The sequence below is a fragment of the Pan paniscus genome, chromosome 8, assembly GCF_029289425.2.
Source record: "Pan paniscus chromosome 8, NHGRI_mPanPan1-v2.0_pri, whole genome shotgun sequence".
In the NCBI taxonomy this organism is placed as follows: Eukaryota; Metazoa; Chordata; class Mammalia; order Primates; family Hominidae; genus Pan; species Pan paniscus.
The window spans coordinates 84,763,394-84,783,638 of NC_073257.2; the positions used below are offsets into that span (position 1 = coordinate 84,763,394).

At 42.0% G+C, this 20,245-nt stretch overlaps 1 protein-coding gene across 2 annotated transcripts in view; it reads right to left on the bottom strand.

Moving 5' to 3' along the window:
* The window catches only part of MICU1 (mitochondrial calcium uptake 1), a 264,649-nt gene extending 248,299 nt beyond the window's left edge, over nucleotides 1-16,350 (bottom strand). Inside the window, exon 1 of one of the 2 annotated variants that reach the window (XM_003815973.5) lies at nucleotides 16,184-16,350. The gene's annotated coding sequence lies outside the window, so the exon portion shown is untranslated. The remainder of the gene's footprint in view (nucleotides 1-16,183) is intronic. The other variant, XM_055092954.1, reaches the window with a different exon arrangement.
* Nucleotides 16,351-20,245: the final 3,895 nt, after the last annotated feature.

Here is a 20,245-nt window from a genome sequence, read left to right on the forward strand (position 1 = left end):
AAGACCCCATCCCTACAAAAATTTTTTAAAAATTGGTTTGGCATGGTGGTACACACCTGTAGTCCCAGCTACTCGGGAAGCTGAGGCAGGGGGATCACTTGAGTCCAGGAGTTTGAGGCTACAGTGAGCTATGATCACACCACTGTACTCCAGCATAAGTGACAGAGTGACATACTCTCCAAAAAAAAAAATAGTAAAAAAGTAAATTTTATGTTATATATATTTTACGACACTTTTTTTAAAGAAAAAATATATCTAGTCCAAATTATGTGGAATATGGCAACTGATTCATCATTTATCTGAGATTTAAAATTTTAAGAGACAAAAACTGCCAAGGATGGTTAATTAGAGAGAATTTACTAAAAAGACTGTTTGCAAAGACACAAGCAGAGTTAACAAAAACGAACAAGAGATAGTAAAGCACTCTGAACATAAGAAACAGTGGGAAGACAGTAGGCCTTAGTGGGCCAGGGAAGGTAGTACTGGAATTACCAGAACTCAGTCAACTGTAGCTACAGCTTTGGGAAACAGCTGACAGAAGTTGTGTGGCCTTCAGCAGAGGAATACAACTATTACCAACTGACAAGGAGGGAGCCAGGGAAATAAACACACAGACATCACTGTCCTCCCACCTTCTCTCTTTGCCAAACCCTATTGGATAACAAAAGGAAAAGAGCTTATGGATGTAGCTTACAAAAGGCAGCCTCTTGGAGCATAAAGCTGAGTGGAGGAGGTTAGAAGGTGAATACAGAGGGGCAAATGGACACTATGTAGTACAACAACATGATACATTACTTTACCTTGTATTTCTATTTTACTAGCCAAAGGAAAAACTGTAATAAATATATTTATCAGTACAAAGAAAAACTTCCTGCTGCCACAAAAAAGTAGGCAAGTAACTGGATTAAAATTCTAAGATTTTTGTTGTTTAAAAAAAAACAAGGCCAGGCGCGGTGGCTCACGCCTGTAATCCCAGCACTTTGGGAGGCCGAGGCGGGCGGATCACGAGGTCAGGCGATGGAGACTATCCTGGCTAACACGGTGAAACCCCGTGTCTACTAAATACAAAAAAATTAGCCGGGCGCTGTAGCGGGCGCCTGTAGTCCCAGCTACTCGGGAGGCTGAGGGAGGAGAATGGCGGGAACCCGAGAGGCGGAGTTTGCAGTGAGCAGAGATCGCGCCACTGCACTCCAGCCTGGGAGACACAGCGAGACTCCCTTTAAAAAAAAGAAAAGAAAAGAAAAGAAAAAAGGCCGGGAGCAGTTGCTCACATCTGTAATCCCAGCACTTTGGGAGGCCGAGGCGGGCGGATCACCTGAGGTCAGGACTTGGAGACCAGCCTGGCCAACATGGCGAAACCCTGTCTCTACTAAAAATACAAAAATTACAAAAATTAGCTGGGTGTGGTGGTGCGTGCCTGTAATCCCAGCTACTCGAAAGGCTGAGGCAGGAGAATTGCTTGAACCCGGGCGGCAGAGATTGCAGTGACTCCATTTCAAAAAAAAGAAAAAGAAAAAACCCTAAAAAGAAAGCCCTGTGTTAAGAATTAAGATAAAAGTGAAAAGAAAGAAAAAAACCCAGTTTTGACGAGAGGTACGTGGTCTGCCCCAATACTCTCAAACACTGAGAATAACAGACTAAAGGAGTAATATACTAGAATATTAGAGCTGAAAGAGACCCTAACATTTTTCAAAATTTCAGTATGAGAGGGAACAGGCCAGGGAGGTGATAAGCAACTCCATCACTGTCACAACGCTATCTGGGCACTGCGGTGTGTCCCTATAGTCTCGGCTGCTTGGGAAAATGAGGCAGATGGATCGCTTGAGGCCAAGAGTTTGAAGCTACAGTGCTACACAGTGACTGTGAATAGCCACTGCACTCCTGCCTGAGCAACACAGTGAGACCTTATCTCTTAAAAACCAACCAACCAAAAAAAAAAAAAAAAAAAAAAAAAATCACAAAGCTAGATAATAGTGAAATTGGAAACTGAAACCAGATTTGGTAACTCCTTTCCTAATTGTCTTCCTATCAAACTACGCTACGGAAAGAAATCTGTGTATGTGCTTAATATTGGGAAAATCAACTAGTAAACAGGCTTAAAGAAATAAATAAAATCCCAGACTCATTAGGCTAAAATGTTTAATTTCTTACAGTAGAACTCCAGATTTCCCACAATAACACTAGAGTCTGCCATCTATTTTCTTAACCAAAAAAAAAATGACACTTTGTGAACCTTAACACAGTACACAAAGTATTTCAGGAGCTGACCAGACTTTAATCTGAGCCTAAAGAAAACATGCAGTCGAAAAGGAAGTTATTAATGACTTAGGAGCCATTTTCCTATAGAGCATGAAATTAAAACCTCTAGGCTAAAAGAGTAATGGGAGTCATGCCAAGGCTTTGACAGTCAAATTGCTCCTTCAAAAGGTTGGAATATAGCCAGGCTTAGTGGCTCCTGCCTATAATCCCAGAGCTTTGGGTGGCTGAAGCAGGAGGATCACTTGAGGCCAGAAGTTCCTAACCACTCTGGGCAAGATAGCAAGACCCTGTCTCACAAAAAACAATTTTAAAAAATTAGCCAGGCAAGGTGGCACATGCATGTAGTCATAGCTATTCAGGCGGCTGAGGCAGGAGGACCCTTTGAGCCTAGGAGTTTGAAGCTGCAGTGAACTATGATTGCACCATTGTACTCTAGCCTGGGTGACAGAGTGAGACCCTGTCTCAAAAAAAAAAAAGTTGGGATATATAGGAAGAATGCATACTCCACTGGTAAAGACAACACAAAATTCACTTCCTAAAATGCATACAAATGACATACAAAGAATAAAAAAGAGAGAGAAAAGATGCAGTATCTGTAAGACAAAATCCATAATATAAAGAAAAACTAGAAATATTAAAGATTAAAAGTAATTATTTATAAAAATAAAAGCAAGTTGTTTAAATGGCCTCTTTTTCAGAAAAAAAATTAACATCAAACCTTTATAGCTTATTTTAAAACTTTCAAACATGCAGGAAATTTCAAAGACTACTATTATCAACACCATATGTGCATTACTTAAATTCAACAATTAACATTTTGATATACTTGCTTCATCTATTTATCTATATGGCTACTCATCAAACTATTTTTTATGTTGAATCATTTCAAAGTAAATTACAGACATTATTAGGAGAAACACTTTACCCCTAATTTTTTTTTTTTTTTTTTTTTTTTTTTTTTTAGAGACAGGGTTTTGCTCTGTCACCCAGGCTGCAGTGCAGTGGCATGAGCATAGCACTCTGCAGCCTCAAACGCCTAGGTTTAAGTAGTCCTCCTGCCTCAGCCTCCTGAGTGGCTAGGAACTACAGGGATGTGCCACCACGCCTGGCTAATTTTTTTTTATTTTTTGTAGAGCCCAGGTCCCATTATGTTGTTCAGGCTGGTCTCCAACTCCTGGCCTCAAGCAATCCTCCCACCTCAGCTTCCTAAAGCTCTGGGATTATGAGCATGAGTCACCACACCTGGCTATACCCCTACATATTTTAATATTCTCCTACACAACTACAATATTTTCTCCTACATAACTACATTATCAAATTTATTCAAATTAATAATTACCTAGTATCTTCTAATACTAGAACACATACAAACTCCCCCAAAATTTACAGCTGATTTTTCAAACCAGGATCCCTACAAATAAGACTATCTTTGGTTTTCTCTAAACAGTCTCTCTTAATCTAGAAGAGTTCCTCATACATAACCTTTTTCTCCCCTTACAACTCTAGTTTTTGTTGTGTTACAATATACATAATAAGCTGGGTGCAGTGGCTCACACCTGTAATCCCAGCACTTTGGGAGGCTGAGGTGGGGGGATCATCTGAGGTCACGAGTTCAAGACCAGCCTGGCCAATGTGGCGAAACCCCGTCTCAATTAAAAATACAAAAAAATTAGCTGGGCGTGGTGGCGGGCGCCTGTCCCAGCTATTTAGGAGGCTGAGGCAGAAGAATTGCTTGAACCAGGAGGCAGAGGTTGCAGTGAGCTGAGATTACACCATTGCACTCCAGCCTGGGCAACAAGAACAAAACTCCGTCCCCAAAAATAAAACAAAAACACATAATATAAAATGTACCCATACTCATTCAAATGGCTATTACTTAAATTAAAAAAAAAAAACAGGTGTTGACAAGGATGTGTAGAAAATGAAACCCTTGTACACTGCTGATAGGAATATAAAATAGTGCAGGCACTACAGAAAAACTATGGCAGCTCCTCAAAAAATTAAACATAGAATTACCATATGATCCAGCAATTCCACTTCTAGGTGTATTTCCAAAGGAATTTAAAGGAGGAACCTGAATAGATATTTGTACAGCCATGCTCAAAGCAGCATTGTGCACAACAGCCAAATGGTGGAAGCAACCCAAGTGTCCATTGATGGATGAATGGATAAAATGTGACACATACATACAAGGAATATTATTCAGCCTTTATTTTTTCTTAATCATGGCAAAATTTCATCATGTCATTTCACCTTCAAAAGGAAGGAAATTCTAGCATATGCTACAACATGGATGAACCTGAAGGATACTATGCTAAGGGAAACAAGCCAATCCAAAAAAGACAAATACTTTGTGATTTCACTTACATGAGGCACCTAGCATAGTCAAATCATAGAGACAGAAAGTAGAATGATGGATGCCAGAGGTTTCAGGGAGAGGGAAATGAGGAATGAGCATTTAATGAGTATGGGGTTTCAGTTTGGGAAGTAGTTTTGGAAATGAATGCTAGTGATGGTTGCATAACAATGTGAATGTACTTAATGCCACTGTACATTAAAAATTATTAAAATGGTAAATATTTAAGCTGTGCTAAAATATACATAACAGAAAATTGATGATTTTGACCACTTTTAAGCATACAATTCAGTGGCATATACATTCACCATGTTGTACAATCACAGCACAACCTTAATTTCTGAAAAGGGCAAATATATTGCAGCATTTTTCATACTGCGGATTTGTCTGATTGCTTCCTTGTGGTGTGGTTTTGTGTTTGTTTGTTTGTTTTGAGATGGAGTCTCAGTCTCACTCTGTTGCCTAGGCTAGAGTGCAGTGGCATGATCTTGGCTCACCGCAACCTCTGCCTCCTGGGCTCAAGTGATACTTGTGCGTCAGCCTCCCCAGTAATTGGAATTACAGGCATGTGCCACCATGCCCAGCTAATTTTTGTATTTTTACTACAGACAGGGTTTCACCACTTTGGCCAGGCTAGTCTTGAACTCCTGACCTCAAGCAATCTTCCCGCCTTGGCCTCCCAAAGTGCTGGGATTACAGGTGTGAGCAACAGCACCACAGCACACTGTGCTGTGGTATTAAATCTTTCTCTATTCCTTTTTTTTTTTTCCTGTAAACTGGAAGTTACATCTAAAGGTTAGATCACAGTCAAATTAAGTATTTTTGGCAAGAATTCTGCATAGATTATTTTCTATATTTCATGAGTCTTGTCTTAGGCTTTTTTCTCTGATGTCTAATCTGCCATTAATCCCATTAAATGTATTTTTCATCTCAGACATTATAGTTTCCATCTCCGAAAGTTCAGTTTGAGTTTTTTTATACCTTCCATGTCTCTATTTAACATGTTCAGTCTTGGCCAGGCGCGGTGGCTCATCACACCTGTAATCCCAGCACTTTGGGAGGCCGAGGAGGGTGGATCACAAGGTCAGGAGATCGAGACCATCCTGGCTAACACAGTGAAACCCTGTCTCTACTAAAAATACAAAAAATTAGCCGGGCGTGCGGCATGCACCTGTAGTCCCAGCTACTTGGAAGGCTGGGGCAGGAGAATGGCGTGAACCCGGGAGGCGGAGCTTGCAGTGAGCCGAGATTGTGCCACTGCACTCCAGCCTGGGCGACAGAGCGAGACTCTGTCTCAAAAAAACAAAAAAACAAAAAAAAACATGTTCAATCTTTCTGCTAGTTTCTTGAGCATATAGAATATGCTTATGAAAACTGTTTTAAATCCCTCTTTACTAATTCTATCATCTGTGTCACTTCTGTTTTGGTTTCTAATTTTCTTCTCATCAGTATGAGTCACGTTTTCCTACTTCTTTGCATGCCTAGTAATTTCTGATTGGATGCCAGACATTGTGAATTTTACCTTGTGTGCTTTCTTGTATTCCTATAATTATTTTTGAGCTTTCTTCTGGGCCATGATTAAATTAGTAGGGAACAGTTTTGGCCCTTTCAGGTCTTGCTTTTAAGCTTTGTCAGCCTGGGCTGGAGAAGCATTTAGTTCAAGGCTAATTTACCCACTGTTAGGGCAAAACCCTTAAGAGACTCTACACAGAAACTCTGTCTCTACTAAAAATACAAAATTAGCCAGGCATGGTGGTGCATGCCTGTAATCCCAGCTACTTGGGAGGCTGAGGCAGGAGAATCACTTGAACCTGGGAGGCAGAGGTTGTGGTGAGCCGAGGTCACACCATTGCACTCCAGCCTGGGCAACAAGAGCAAAACTCCATTTAAAAAAAAAAAAGACTCTACATAATGACCTATAATGGTTTCCACTCTGGTTGGTAGGAAGAAAAAAAAAAAAAACACTATTCCTAATTCGGCAAGTATTGTTTTATCTGATCTTTTCAAGTGATTATCTTCCTAGCCTCAGAAAGTTTCCTCACATACATCCACTGATCAGTTCTCAGCAGAATACTTGAGAGGGATCCTCTGTAGTTCTCTGAAGTTCTCCCTCTCTGCAGCTATTTCCAGTTTTCTGCCCTGCAAACTCCAGATGCTTTGGCCTCCCCAGACTCCCTCAATTAAGGGAAACTATTGTGCTCTGTCTGGGTTCCCTGTCCCTGTTCTGCAGCTGGAAAACTGTCTAGGCAGCAAGCCAGAGCAATCATAGACCTCATCTCATTTCTTTCCTATCTTTCAGGGATTACTCTCCTTTGCTGCACAATGTTCAAAATCTAGACAACCACTGTTTTACACATTTTTGTCTGCTTTTTTAGCTGTTTCAGGCAAGAAGGTAACCCTGTTACTACTTCTTCACCAGAAATGGAAGACCAGTTTTTTTTGTCCCTTTTATTCATCTCTTTCTCTGAATTATTTTAAGGCAACTCAAATATTATATCATTTCACTGCTATATATTTTGGTATGTCTCTCCAAAAATATGGACTTTTTTCCCACATAATCATGTCAGTTGTACTCAACAAATTTAACCATCCCTTAGTATGATCTAACACCAGTCCATACTCCAATTTCCTCAGTTTAAAAAAAATTGAACTGATAGTTTAAACTCTTTTTAATGCTAGCATTTAATAAACACTACTCTGTGAGGGGTACTATGCTAAGTACCTGATATCCATTACCTTATTTAGTCCTCAGTAATCCTTTGGGGTAAATATTATTATTACTCCCATTTCACTGATAAGAACACCAAAGCTTGCTGGGCATGGGGGCTGACACCTGTAATGTAGAAACCCTGTCTCTACTAAAAATACAATCCCAGAACTTTGGGAGGCCAAGGCGGCAGGGTCACTTAAGGCCAGGAGTTTGAAACCAGCCTGTGCAACATATCAAGACCATGTCTCTACAAAAAAGTTAAAAATTAGCCAAGTGTGGTGGCACACACCTATAGTCCTAGCTGCTCAGGAGGTTGAGATGGAAGGATTGCTTGAGCCCAGGAGTTTGAAGGTGCAGTAAGCTGTGGTCACACTACTGCACTCCAGCCTGGGTGACAGCACGAGACCCCAACTCAAAACAACAACAAAAAACCAGCAAAGCTAGAATCTGTTAAAATGTTTGCCTAGGCTGGCCGCAGTGGCTTACGCCTGTAATCCTTGCACTTTGGGAGGCCAAGGTGGGCAGATTACTTGAGGTCAGGAGTGAGAGACCAGCCTGGCCAACATGGTAAAACCCCATCTCTACTAAAAATATAAAAATTAGCCAGGAGTGGTGGCGCATGCCTGTAAATCCCAGCTACTAGGGAGGCTGAGGCAGGAGATTCACTTGAGCCTGGGAGGTGGAGGCTGCAGTGAGCCGAGATCATGCCACTGCACTCCAGCCTGGTCAACAGAGCCAGACTCTGTCTCAAAAAAAAAAAAAAAAAACTACCAGTTTGCCTAAGGTTATAGCATGGCAGAGGCAGGTTTCTCTGATCACAAACACATTGTTTTCTAAAAATAATTGCATACCTTTATTATTTTTTTGAAATGAGGTCTCACTATGTGGCCCAGGCTGGTCTTGAATTCCTGGGGTCAAGCAATCCTCCCACCTCAGCCTCCAGAATAGCTGACATGACAGGTGTGTGCCACTGCCCCTAGCTCCCAATGGCATTGCACTTAACCATTATGCTTCAATACCATCTCACGACTTATTAGCATAAAATATCAGATAATATCAATGCTTAAATTGAAAATCAAATTCGAAGATTGCTTAATTTAAATGCTATTACAGGTCAAAGACCTGAAAAAAATAATAATGCTACTTTATTTGAAATATATTACAATAAAATCTGCTTAAAATTTTAAGAAATACAACTTTCGAATCTAAAAGAGAATTTTAATAGAAAAAGCACAAGAAACTTGGTTGAAATGAAACTATCATCTCAAACTAGAGAATGCAGATTCATTTAATTATAATGTTCTATCACAGCTCTTGTCAAGTAGAACATGTTGTGATGACAGAAATATTTTGTATCTGTGCTGTTCAATACAATAGCCACTACCCATATGTGAGTACTGGGCATCTGAAATATGTCTAATAAAACTAAGAGAAACTGAATTTTTTGTTTTCTTTATTTTTAATGAGCTTAAATTTAAATTGTAATTATCAGTTCATCTGTCTGTTTTCCCCACTAGGCTGTAAGGTCCTTGAAGAACAGAATGTATTTTCATCTCTCCTTTCAATGTCTTGATACATATTAGAAACCTGTTTGTTGCTATGTGGTAGAATATGTGGATGGAATTTTCTAGATGTGTCCAGATAAATTCTCTAAATATATCAGACTGATAAAGGTTACAAAGTACAGACTTACTTTGTTGGATTATATCTTTTTTCTATTCTGACTTTTAAAACAAATGAAATATTAGCCAGGCCTGGTGGCTCACACCTGTAATCCCAGCACTTTGGGAGGCTGAGGCAGGTGGATCACAAGGTCAGGAGATTGAGACCATCCTGGCTAACACAGTGAAACCCTGTCTCTACTAAAAATACAAAAAAATTAGCCAGGCGTGGTGGCAGGCACCTGTAGTCCCAGCTACTCGGGAGGCTGAGGCAGGAGAACGGTGTGAACCCAGGAGGCGGGGTTTGCAGCGAGCCGAGATTGTGCCACTGCACTCCAGCCTGGGCAACAGGTCAAGACTCCGTCTCAAAAAAATAAATAAATAAATAAAACAGATAAAATATCTTATTTACTCATTTATTCACCAAACATGCTCTGAGCTTACATATTTGTGACAGACTCTGTTATGTACTCAGGATATGATGATGAATAAGACCCAGTTTCTGGCATCAAGAATCACTCAATCTAAGACAATACATACAATTGCTCCACAAAGTGAGAAGACTACTTTAAACAGATAAATTATGAGAACCAACAAGGAAAGTAAATTACGAGAACCAAGAAGGAAAATAACCACCTGAGGGTAGAGGGAGGTTCTACATACTGAACAATAATTCATTAATCTAGTTTAACGATGAACAGCAGCTCACCAGTTGGGAGATGGCAGAATGGTGGAGAGGCATTCCAGGTACAACAAATAGCCATGTAAAGGCATAAAGACACAAAAAGACATGGTGAACATGGGGAGGAAAAAGTGTCTCATTCTGACTAGAACATGTGAAAACGAATAAAAAGGGGAGGAGGATACATTAGAGCTAGATTCTAATACCCTTTTGTGCTATATTACAGTGCTGACTCAATCTTATTAGGATGGTAGGCAAAGTATTCATGTTTACTTTTTTTTTAAAAAAAGGAAAAAAACAGCTTGCTAATTCCCATACTCAAAGAACAAACTTTAAAAAGCAAAATCTAAATTATAAATTTTTGCTTATAACAGACACCAAATCCAAATTAACTGTCCAAGCAAGGTTATTAGAATAGGCACTTGAAGTTTTTGTTGTTTTTGAGATGGAGTCTCACTCTGTCACCCAGGCTGGTGTACAGTAGTGCCATTTTGGCTCACTGCAACCTCCGCCTCCCGGGTTCAGGCAATTCTCATGCCTCAGCCTCCCAAGCAGCTGGGATTACAGGAGTGTGCTACCATGCCTGGCTAATTTTTTGTATTTTTAGTAGAGACAGGGTTTCACCACGTTGCCCAGGCTGGTTTCAAACTCCTGACCTCAAGTGATTCTCCTGCCTCAGCCTCCCAAAGTACTGGGATTACAGGCATGAGCCACTGCACCTGGCCAAGCACTTCAAGTTTTAAATAAGCAACATTAAATCACTTTGAAGAGAAATGCAAGCATTATTTGTATCCTTAACTGTTGAGGATATCTTTTTCAAATATTACACTAAAGTTTCAATTTTCTTATAGTAAAACCCATCTTGAACTTAATATTAGTCTAGGAAACATTTATGATCTGCAAAAAATTGATCACCCTGTTAGTTTGGGGGAAAAAAATGAGTCTACTTCTAGCCATTTCTTGCCTCATAAACAGAACTAAAACACCTCTCCCACGATGTGGCAATATTTAACTTTTCAACGACAGGTTATTAATTATATTTAATGTCAATCACTTCCCACAGTTGTCCAATTCCACAGCTACCTTTTTTTGCTTTTTCAACTGACATTCTGTTACCTGTTTTACCCACAGGTATCTTATCTACAGGTATCCACTCTATCGTGCTCTTAAAGCACGACTGGCCAGGCATGGTGGCTCATGCCTGTAATCCCCATATTTTGGGAGGCCAAGGCAGGCGGAATGCTTGAACCCAGGAGATTGAGACCACCCTGAGCAACATAGTGAGACCCCGTTTCTACAGAAAAAAAATTGTTTTAATGATGAACCACCAGAATAAGGCATAAAGATACAAAACTAGTGTTAATTATAATTTTAAAGTTAACACCCAGTAATAGCAATTAGTTATAATTATGGTAATTTATTTTACATACCACGTTCAAAATAAAGTGGTTTTGGATGGGCGCAGTGGCTCACGCCTATAATCCCAGCACTTTGGCTGGCAGATCACCTGAGGTCAGGAGTTCGAGACCAGCCTGACCAACATGGTGAAACCCCATCTCTACTTAAAATACAAAAAAAAAATAGCCAGCCGTGGTGGTAGATGCCTGTAATCCCAGCTACTCGGGAGGCTGAGGCAGGAGAATTGCTTGAACCCAAGAGGCGGAGGTTGCAGTGAGCCAAGAACGCGCCATTGCACTCCAGCCTGGGCGACAAGTGTAAAACTCCGTCTCAAAAAATAATAATAATAAAAAAAAAAAAGTGGTTTCTATACTAACAGATTTTTAAACATAAAACAATGAAAAGAACCAAGTATTTAATCATATCCACAACATGTATTTAAATATTTAAAACATTTTTATTTACTATTTATTAACTGCAGTTACTAATCAAGTTCACCCAAAGCAATAAAAATATCAAGAATTTATTTTAACAAGCTGGCTAATACATAATATATTTAAAGTTATAAAACCTGAATATTCCAGAGCAGGGGTACTAAACATGTAATAACAGTACAGATACACACACTGGAAGAGTGTAAATTTTTTCAAGTTAAGTTATTATAATAGGCATTAAAAATAGAAAAAAATCAACACATAAACTGTAAATACAATTTTTTATATTGCAAAAGGAAACCAAGTTCTCTTATTTATTTATTTATTTATTTATTGAGCCAGAATCTTGCTCTGTCGCCCAGGCTGGAGTGCAGTGGCACGATCTCAGCTCACTGCAAGCTCTGCCTCCCAGGTTCACGCCATTCTCCTGCCTCAGCCTCCCCGGAGTAGCTGCGACTACAGGCGCCTGCCACCACACTTGGCTAATTTTTTGTATGTTTGTTTTTTTAGTAGAAACGGGGTTTCACCATGTTAGCCAGGATGGTCTCGATCTCCTGACCTCGTGATCTGCCGGCCTCAGCCTCCCAAAGTGCTGGGATTACAAGCGTGAGCCACCGCGCCCGGCCCCAAGTTCTCTTAATTAAAAAAAAAAAAAAACATGAAAATTATTTTAGTGAACATCTGTTGTTTTTGCCTGTCCAGCAACCAATTGCTCTTCTCCAGAAAGCATCACCTCAATTTTTCTTTAGGAACTGTCACCCACCCTTAACTCAAATGGTTTCAAACTATATTCCTCTCCTTCCCACTCCAGGATAGGGACAAATTCCAAGCCTAGCCACACAAAGCATTCCATCACTCTGGCCACAGGGACTGCCTCTAGGATGGGCAAAGACCCAAGTCAGGTCAATGAAACTACCATACAGTGGTGCGCTGGAACTGTAGAGAAAGGGAAATTCTCTTTCTTCTTGGGTTTCTGAGGTTGAAGGAAGTAAGGCTAGTGCTGGTATTACAATCTTTCCCAGGGAATCTGACTCCAAAGCCTTACTTTTCCACACTGAATCCCAAATGTGCAAAGGGAACTAGTGGTTACCTGGTAGTAAGAGAAAAGATAAATTAGGACTTTGACTTTCAATATTGTATTTTCGATAATGTTTCCATTTTCCAAAAATAAGCATATTACTTTTATAATAGGAAATTTAAAATGTTTAAAAATATTGCCCATCCCAGCACTTTGGGAGGCCGAGGCGGGCGGATCACGAGGTCAGGAGATCGAGACCATCCTGGCTAACACGGTGAAACCCCGTCTCTACTAAAAATACAAAAAATTAGCCGGGCGTGGTGGCAGGCGCCTGTAGTCCCAGCTACTCGGGAGGCTGAGGCAGGAGAATGGCGTGAACCCGGGAGGCGGAGCTTGCAGTGAGCCGAGATCGCGCCACTGCACTCCAGCCTGGGTGACAGAGCGAGACTCCGTCTCAAAAAAAAAAAAAAAAAAAAAAATATTGCCCGTGTTTTCTTCTCAAACATGCTTATTCATATTTCAATATCTTAAAAGTATTAACAATTTTCTCATAATTTACCAAAGCACATAGAATATCCATCTAAAAACAATCACCTTCTTCTCCTGACACAAAATAAAGCTATTACAATATTTTCATTTTTAAATTATGAGTGGGAGGCCAGGTACAGTGGCTCACACCTCTAATCCCAGCAATTTGGGAGGCTGAGGCGGGCGGATCACTTGAGGTCAGGGGTTCGAGACCAGCCTGGCCAACACAGTAAAACCCCATCTCTACTAACAATACAAAAATTAGCCGGGCGTGGTGGCGCGCGCTCCTGTAATCCCAGCTACTTAGGAGGATGAGGCAGAAGAATCACTTGAACCCCGGAGGCAGAGGTTGCAGTGAGCCAAAATCGCGCCATTGCACTGTAGCCTTGGCAACGAGAGTGAAACTCTGTCAAAAAGACAAGACAGAGCAAGACTCCGCCTCAAAAAAAAAAAAAAAAAAAAGACAAGAAAAGAAAAGGGAAGGGGAGGGGAGGGAGAAAGAAAGGGAGAAGAAAGAAAAAAAAGAAAAGAAAGAAAAAGAAAATATGTGTGGAAAAAACAGTTGAGTAAACCTTTTTAAAAAAACTGGTTCTAGTGGCTAGGCATGGTGGCTTGTACCTGCAATCCCACAACTTTGGGAGGCCAAGGCGGGAGGATCGCTTGAGTCTGGGAGTTCCAAGACTAGCCTGGGCAGGCCAGGTGTGGTGGCTCAGGCCTGTAATCCCAGCATTTTGGGAGGCCGAGGCAGGTGGATCACCTGAGGTCGTCAGGAGTTCAAGACTAGCCTGGCCAACATGTAAAACCCCATCTCTACTAAAAATACAAAAATTAGCCAGATGTGGTGCCACGCCTGTAGTTCCAGCTACTTCGGAGGCTGAAGCAGGAGAATTGCTTGAACCCGGGAGGCGGAGGTTGCAGTGAGCCAAGATCACACCACTGCACTCCAGCCTGGGCAACAGAATGAGACTCCGTCCCCACCCCTCAACAAAAGGACCAGCCTCGGCAAAATGGCTGAACCCCATCTCCATTTAATTAATTAATTAAAAACTGGTTCTTATTTTAAAAGGGATACACTAAACAACTGCATATGGAAAAAATGGTTAATGTTCAGCAAGTGCTGCAGCCATTGTAAAAATGGCTCAAGAGATAAAGCTAACTTTAAAGATTGAAGGTGGCAAAATTGGGTTTAAAAAAGCTTTATCAATTATATTAGTCCTATAACTCTGAATAGCATAAGATCTGAAGGAGTTGGTCAGTTAAATATTTCAATTATAATTATTTTGCATAATATTGCATTATGGAGAAATTTCATATCGTTTTATTCTTTTGTTGTTGTTTTAAGAGACAGGGTATCGCTCTGTCGCCCAAGCTGGAGTGCAATGGTACGATCACAGCTCACTGCAGCCTCAACCTCGAGGGCTCAAGCCATCCTCCTGTCTCAGCCTCCCAAGTAGCCAGGACTACAGGCATGCGCCCAGCTAATTTTTGTGTTTTGTAGAGATGGTCTTGCCATATTGCCCAGGCTGGTCTCAAACTCCTAGATTCAAGGGATCCACCCGGCCTCCCAAATTGCTGGGATTATGGGCCTGAGACACCACACCCAGCCTGTTTTATTCTTAAACACAGGAAAGTTAGTCTCAAGATGCACTTCTTAGGAATGTAAACAATCTACTGAATATAGTAAATATAAAGGAAGACAGCAATAAACACTTTTGTTCTCTTGCATTTATTAGCTTTTATTAGTTTCTATCATTCTTTCCCTTTCTCCTCAGGCACACAAGCCACTCCAGAATATTCACTTTTTGTTAAGATTATGTTTTATGGCTCTCAGTAAGGACACTCAGAAGATGTCAGAGACACTTGCTTGATATATTAGGTAGCCAGAGTGATGTTCTTAAGTGGAAGAGACAATCAGGGACAAACCAAGGATTGGGACAAAGAGTAGCTGGAGGCAAAAGCCACCTTCCTACAGACAAGTGGCAATGGGTTCTAAAGTTTTTAGGATAAGGCAATATTCAAAAAGCTCATTACCTGGTCCACACCAGAAACACAGTAGGTGGGTCATTCTGGCCAACACCTTTGTCTCAAGATACTGACGTTTATTATTTGTCATATGGTCCAATGAAACCTAAACTCTCCTACAGCTATCCACACCGAACTTGTTTCACCTAATGAAATGCAAACTCCTTTCTTATACTGCTCGATCACTTCCCTACGTGCCCCAAAGGGATGTTCTAATATAAACAAAGGCATATCAAAGAAGCCACCCAAACAAGTGAGATAGAAACATTTATTGATAAATAGGAAGAAAATGGGCGTTTCTAAGGTACCACAGGAAAAATAAAATATTTTACTCTAGTCCCTTAGCTATAAGATAGTTATTCTACTTATATTTACTAATGGCCACCGTATTTTTTAAGACATGGAAAATTGGAAGGTAAAGAAACCATCAACCATAAGATTACAGAGAAGGCAACTTGAAGAACAGTTTGTTTTAAACTGTTCTCCCAACATTCACATAGAGTCAATAACATCTAGCTCTTTCTCAAAACAGCCTATGGCCGGCCAGAATGGGACGGTGAAAACAAAACAGGGAGAACGTAATGAAAACGGGAAGGCGCTGGAAAAGATAAAAACTGAACAGTCCGAGTAGCCTGCACTTTGTATTTCTCCTTTGAGTCCTCACTGATTTTCCACTTATTTCGATTCAGTGGTTAATATTTCTCCGTATTAGAAATCCATCTGTGAACTCCCGCACCCACTTCTAACCACATCCACAAATTCCAGGAGAGCCAGTCAAGGCTACCAGAGTGTCCCAGTCGCCTGTGAGGAGGGGGGCGTCGGCGCCAAGTTGCGAACCCGGCACTGGGAGAAGTTCTCCCGGGACGGGAGAAGGGACGGGTTGGGGTGAAGGAAAGTGGAGGACGGGAGGCAACAAGACTACGGACTCCTCTCCAAAAGCTGAGCGCATCAGGGAGAGACAGGTATCCCGCCAGACCCGAGAAGTAGCCGGATGCCCGGGGCGGACAAACGGCCAGCCACGAAGCCCAGTTCCCTAAGGCTGTCTCGCCAACCCCCTTCCCCTTCGCCTTCCCTAAATTGCTGTCTCCTTATACCCTCCAGAGTCCAAGACTCACGCGTCCAAACACGAGCTCCAGCAGCTTCTCGGTCAAAGCCGCCCACCTCTGACAGCCATAGAGATGAAACAGCGGAGACAAACCTCCACCCCCTCCGCCCACTCTCACGTGACTCTCCTAGCCGCTGGGCCTGTCGGGATCGTGGAGACAGGCGTGTGGGCGGGGCACAGAGGAAAAGGAACGGGGAGGGGCGGGGAAATCAACGCGCCACGCCCCAGCCTCGGGCCCCGCCCTAGCCCCGTCACTCCCCCTTACTCCCCTCAGCGTTTAGGCGGGAAAGCTGGAGAGCTCCCAGAAGCTCTCGGGCATTTCTTCTGGTTTTTTTCCCCTCCACAAGGGTCATAGCAAAAAGGAGGTCGTGAAAAGAAAACTGGACCACAGTGAGTTGGAAATTGTTTCTTTCCAACTCCGTTTAGGTTTTATCAGAGATTAAATGTTCCTGTTTCATAACCTTGAGCCTTTTTTGGATTTAGAAACCCTCACCACTTCCTCTGCTGGATGGGTTTGTCAGGTGTTTTATTTGCAGACTAATATTATTGCAGAGTTTATAATCTCTAGAAGCCACTTAAAAAACATGTTTTCCCTTGAAGAATGTGTTTTTCGTTTGTTTGTTTGTTTGTTTGTTTGTTTTGAGATAGAGTTTCACTCTTGATGCCCAGGCTGGAGTGCAATGGAGCGATCTCGGCTCTCTGCAATCTCTGCCTCCTGGGTTCAAGCGATTCTCCTGCCTCAGCCTCCCAAGTAGCTGGGATTACAGGCATGCGCCACCACGCCCTACTAATTTGTATTTTTGGTAGAGACGGGGTTTTTCCATGTTGGTCAGGCTGGTCTGGAACGCCCGACCTCAGGTGATCCGCCCACCTCGGCCTCCCAAAGTGCGAGGATTACAGGCGTGAGCCACTGCGCCCGGCTGAAGAAGGTGTTTTTATCAGAAAAATGGGATGGCAAAGGATCCTCACCCCTGCTGTGGAAATAGGATGGAAATATGACTATAATACCAGAGAATTTTTTTTTGGGGGGGGGGCAGGGGGGTGTTGGTTGGTTGTTTGTTCGTTTGTTTTGAGACGGAGTCTTGCACTGTCGCCCAGGTTGGAGTGCAGTGATGCTCACTGCAACCTCCTCCTCCCAGGTTCAAGTGATTCTTCTGCCTCAGCCTCCCGAGTAGCTGAGATTACAGGCATGCCCCACCACGCCCGGCTAATTTTTGTATTTTTAGTACAGACGGGGTTTCGCCATGTTGGGCAGGCTGGTCTCAAACTCCTGACCTCGGGCGATCCTCCCGTCTCGGCTTCCCAAAGTGCTGGGATTAACAAGTGCGAGCCACCTCGCTGGTCCCAGAGAACTTTCAAATAATTTTTTTTTTTCAAGAATTTACGTAGCAGAGCTGTGGAAAAGGCAACAACCATGGAAACAAAGCCAACAAAACCATCCCTGGGGTAAATTGTGAAGTAAGCAGAATCAACTCTGTTTTCTCCATTTCTTCTCAGACCCAACTACCCTAAGTACAATAAATGATTGTGTTCATGGCTCTGTGCTAGCGCTTTACATACAACCCAGTGCTTGTCTACAACCACTCTAGGATGGATACTGTTTTATTCATTTGCAGATAGGGAAGCAGGCTGACACCCCTAGGTAATGCAGTACATGCAGTAGCGGGACATAGACCTGACCTGAAGGCCTCTGAGGCTTCCACTCTTAAATGATGTAATTCAGGCCGGGCGCGGTGGCTCACGCCTGTAATCCCAGCACTTTGGGAGGCTGAGGCGGGCGGGTCAGGAGATCCAGACCATCCTGGCTAACACGGTGAAACCCCGTCTCTACTAAAAATACAAAAAATTAGCCAGGCGTGGTGGCGGGCGCCAGTAGTCCCAGCTACTCGGGAGGCTGAGACAGGAGAATGGCAGGAACCCGGGAGGCAGAGCTTGCAGTAAGCCAAGATCGTGCCACTGCACTCCAGCCTGGGCGACAGAGCGAGACTCCGTCTCAAAAAAAGAAAGAAAGATTTGCTCAAATTCAATTCTAATTTTAGGCAACATTTGTCTATATAAAACTAATCAGTCAAACTAACTGTTAAATAACATTTAAAAACATAAATCATTGTTTCTCAAACGTTTTGGTCTTAGGACCCCTATACACTTAAAAATTATTGAGGACTCAAAATAACTTTTATTTATGTGTGTTATACCTATCGATATTTACCATATTCGGCCAGGCAGAGGCTAATACCTATAATCTCAGCATTTTGAGAGGCTGAGATGGGATGATCACGTGAGGCTAGGACTTTGAGGCTACAGTGAGCTATGATCATGCCACTGCACTCCAGCCTGCGCAACAGCGCAAGAACCTGTCTCTATAAACTTTTTTTAATTTAGCATATGAGGACTTAAAATTGAGGCCGGGTACAATGGCACCCAGCACTTTGGGAGGCAGAGGCGGCAGATCACCTGAGGTCATGAGCTCGAGACCGTCTTGGCCAACATGGTGAAACCCTATCTCTACTAAAAATACAAAAATTAGCCAGGCATGGTGGCACACGCCTGTAATCCCAGCTACTCAGGAGGCTGAGGTAGGAGAATCGCCTGAATCCAGGAGACAGAGGTTGCAGTGAGCCAGGATCATGCCACTGCACTCCAGCCTAGGCCTCAGTGACAGAGCAAGACTCGGTCTCAAAAAACAAAAAAGAGAAAAGAAAGAAAATTAAAATTGAAATTATTTTAATGTGTACTTAGTCATTTAAAAATAATAGATCCATTATATGTTGACATAAATAATGTATTCTTAAGAAAAACAACTTCAAAAAAACAGAGTAGCATGGTTTTACATTATTGCAAATTTCTTTTCTTTTTTTTTGAGACAGAGTCTCACTGTGTCGCCCAGGCTGGAGTGCAGTGGCACGATCTCGGCTCACTGCAACCTCTGCTTCCCGGTTTCAAGTGATTCTCCTGCCTCAGCGTCCTGAGTAGCTGGGATTACAGGCGCATGCCACCACGCCCGGCTAATTTTTTTGTATTTTTAGTAGAGACGGGGTTTCACCATGTTGATCAGGCCGGCCTCAAACCCCTGACCTCGTGATCCGCCCACATCGTCCTCCCAAAGTACTGGGATTACAGGCATGAGCCACTGTGCCCGGCTGCAAATTTCTTTAATGTCTGGCTTAATAGAAGACAGATTCTTGTATCTTTTCTGCATTAAATGTTTGCACTCTTACACTTCATATAGCCTCTGGCAAACTCTACTATATACTCAAGAAAGAATTAGAGCGATAAGGCAAATAACAGTGTATTAGTAAGAAAACAGTCTTGACCTTACAGATTACTAGAAAGGGTTTCAGGAAACCTCCAGTGGTCTTTGACCACACTTTGAGAACCACTGTTTTAAACCATACAAATGTTAAATGCTATTGTATATTTTGTCTAGTCATTTTGGCATCAAGTAGAACATTTAATGGAAAGGAGAACAAGACAGAGACAATTTACAGACTAGGCCAATCTTATACAAATAAATATGAGATGTGAGTATTCTTTCTTCATTTCTTTTTTTTTTTTTTTTTTGAGACGGAGTCTTGCTGTGTCACCCAGGCTAGAGTGCAGTGGCACAATCTTGGCTCACTGCAACCTCCACCTCCCAGGTTCAAGTGATTCTCCTGCCTCAGCCTCCTGAGTAGCTGGGATTACAGGTGCCCGCTACTGCTCCCAGCTAATTTTTGTATTTTTATTAGAGACAGGGTTTCACCATTTTGGCCAGGCTGGTCTCGAACTCCTGACCTCGTGATCCACCCGCCTCAGCCTCCCATAATGCTTGGATTACAGGCGTGAGCCACCGCATCTAGCTCCTTCTTCATTTCCAAGAGTATAGGGTAAGTTAGCAGAATTCAAGGTCGTAACCAAACACAGCTATATTCTACATTAGAAATCTGTCCATCAATTCAATATTGTTTTTCAGGATGCTATGCAATGTGTTCTGAGTCATATAAATGTATGATATTACTAATGAAGGTTTATATCTCCTGTAGAAACTAATAATAAGACTCCTCTGGTGACCAATAAAATTTGAAGTGAAAAT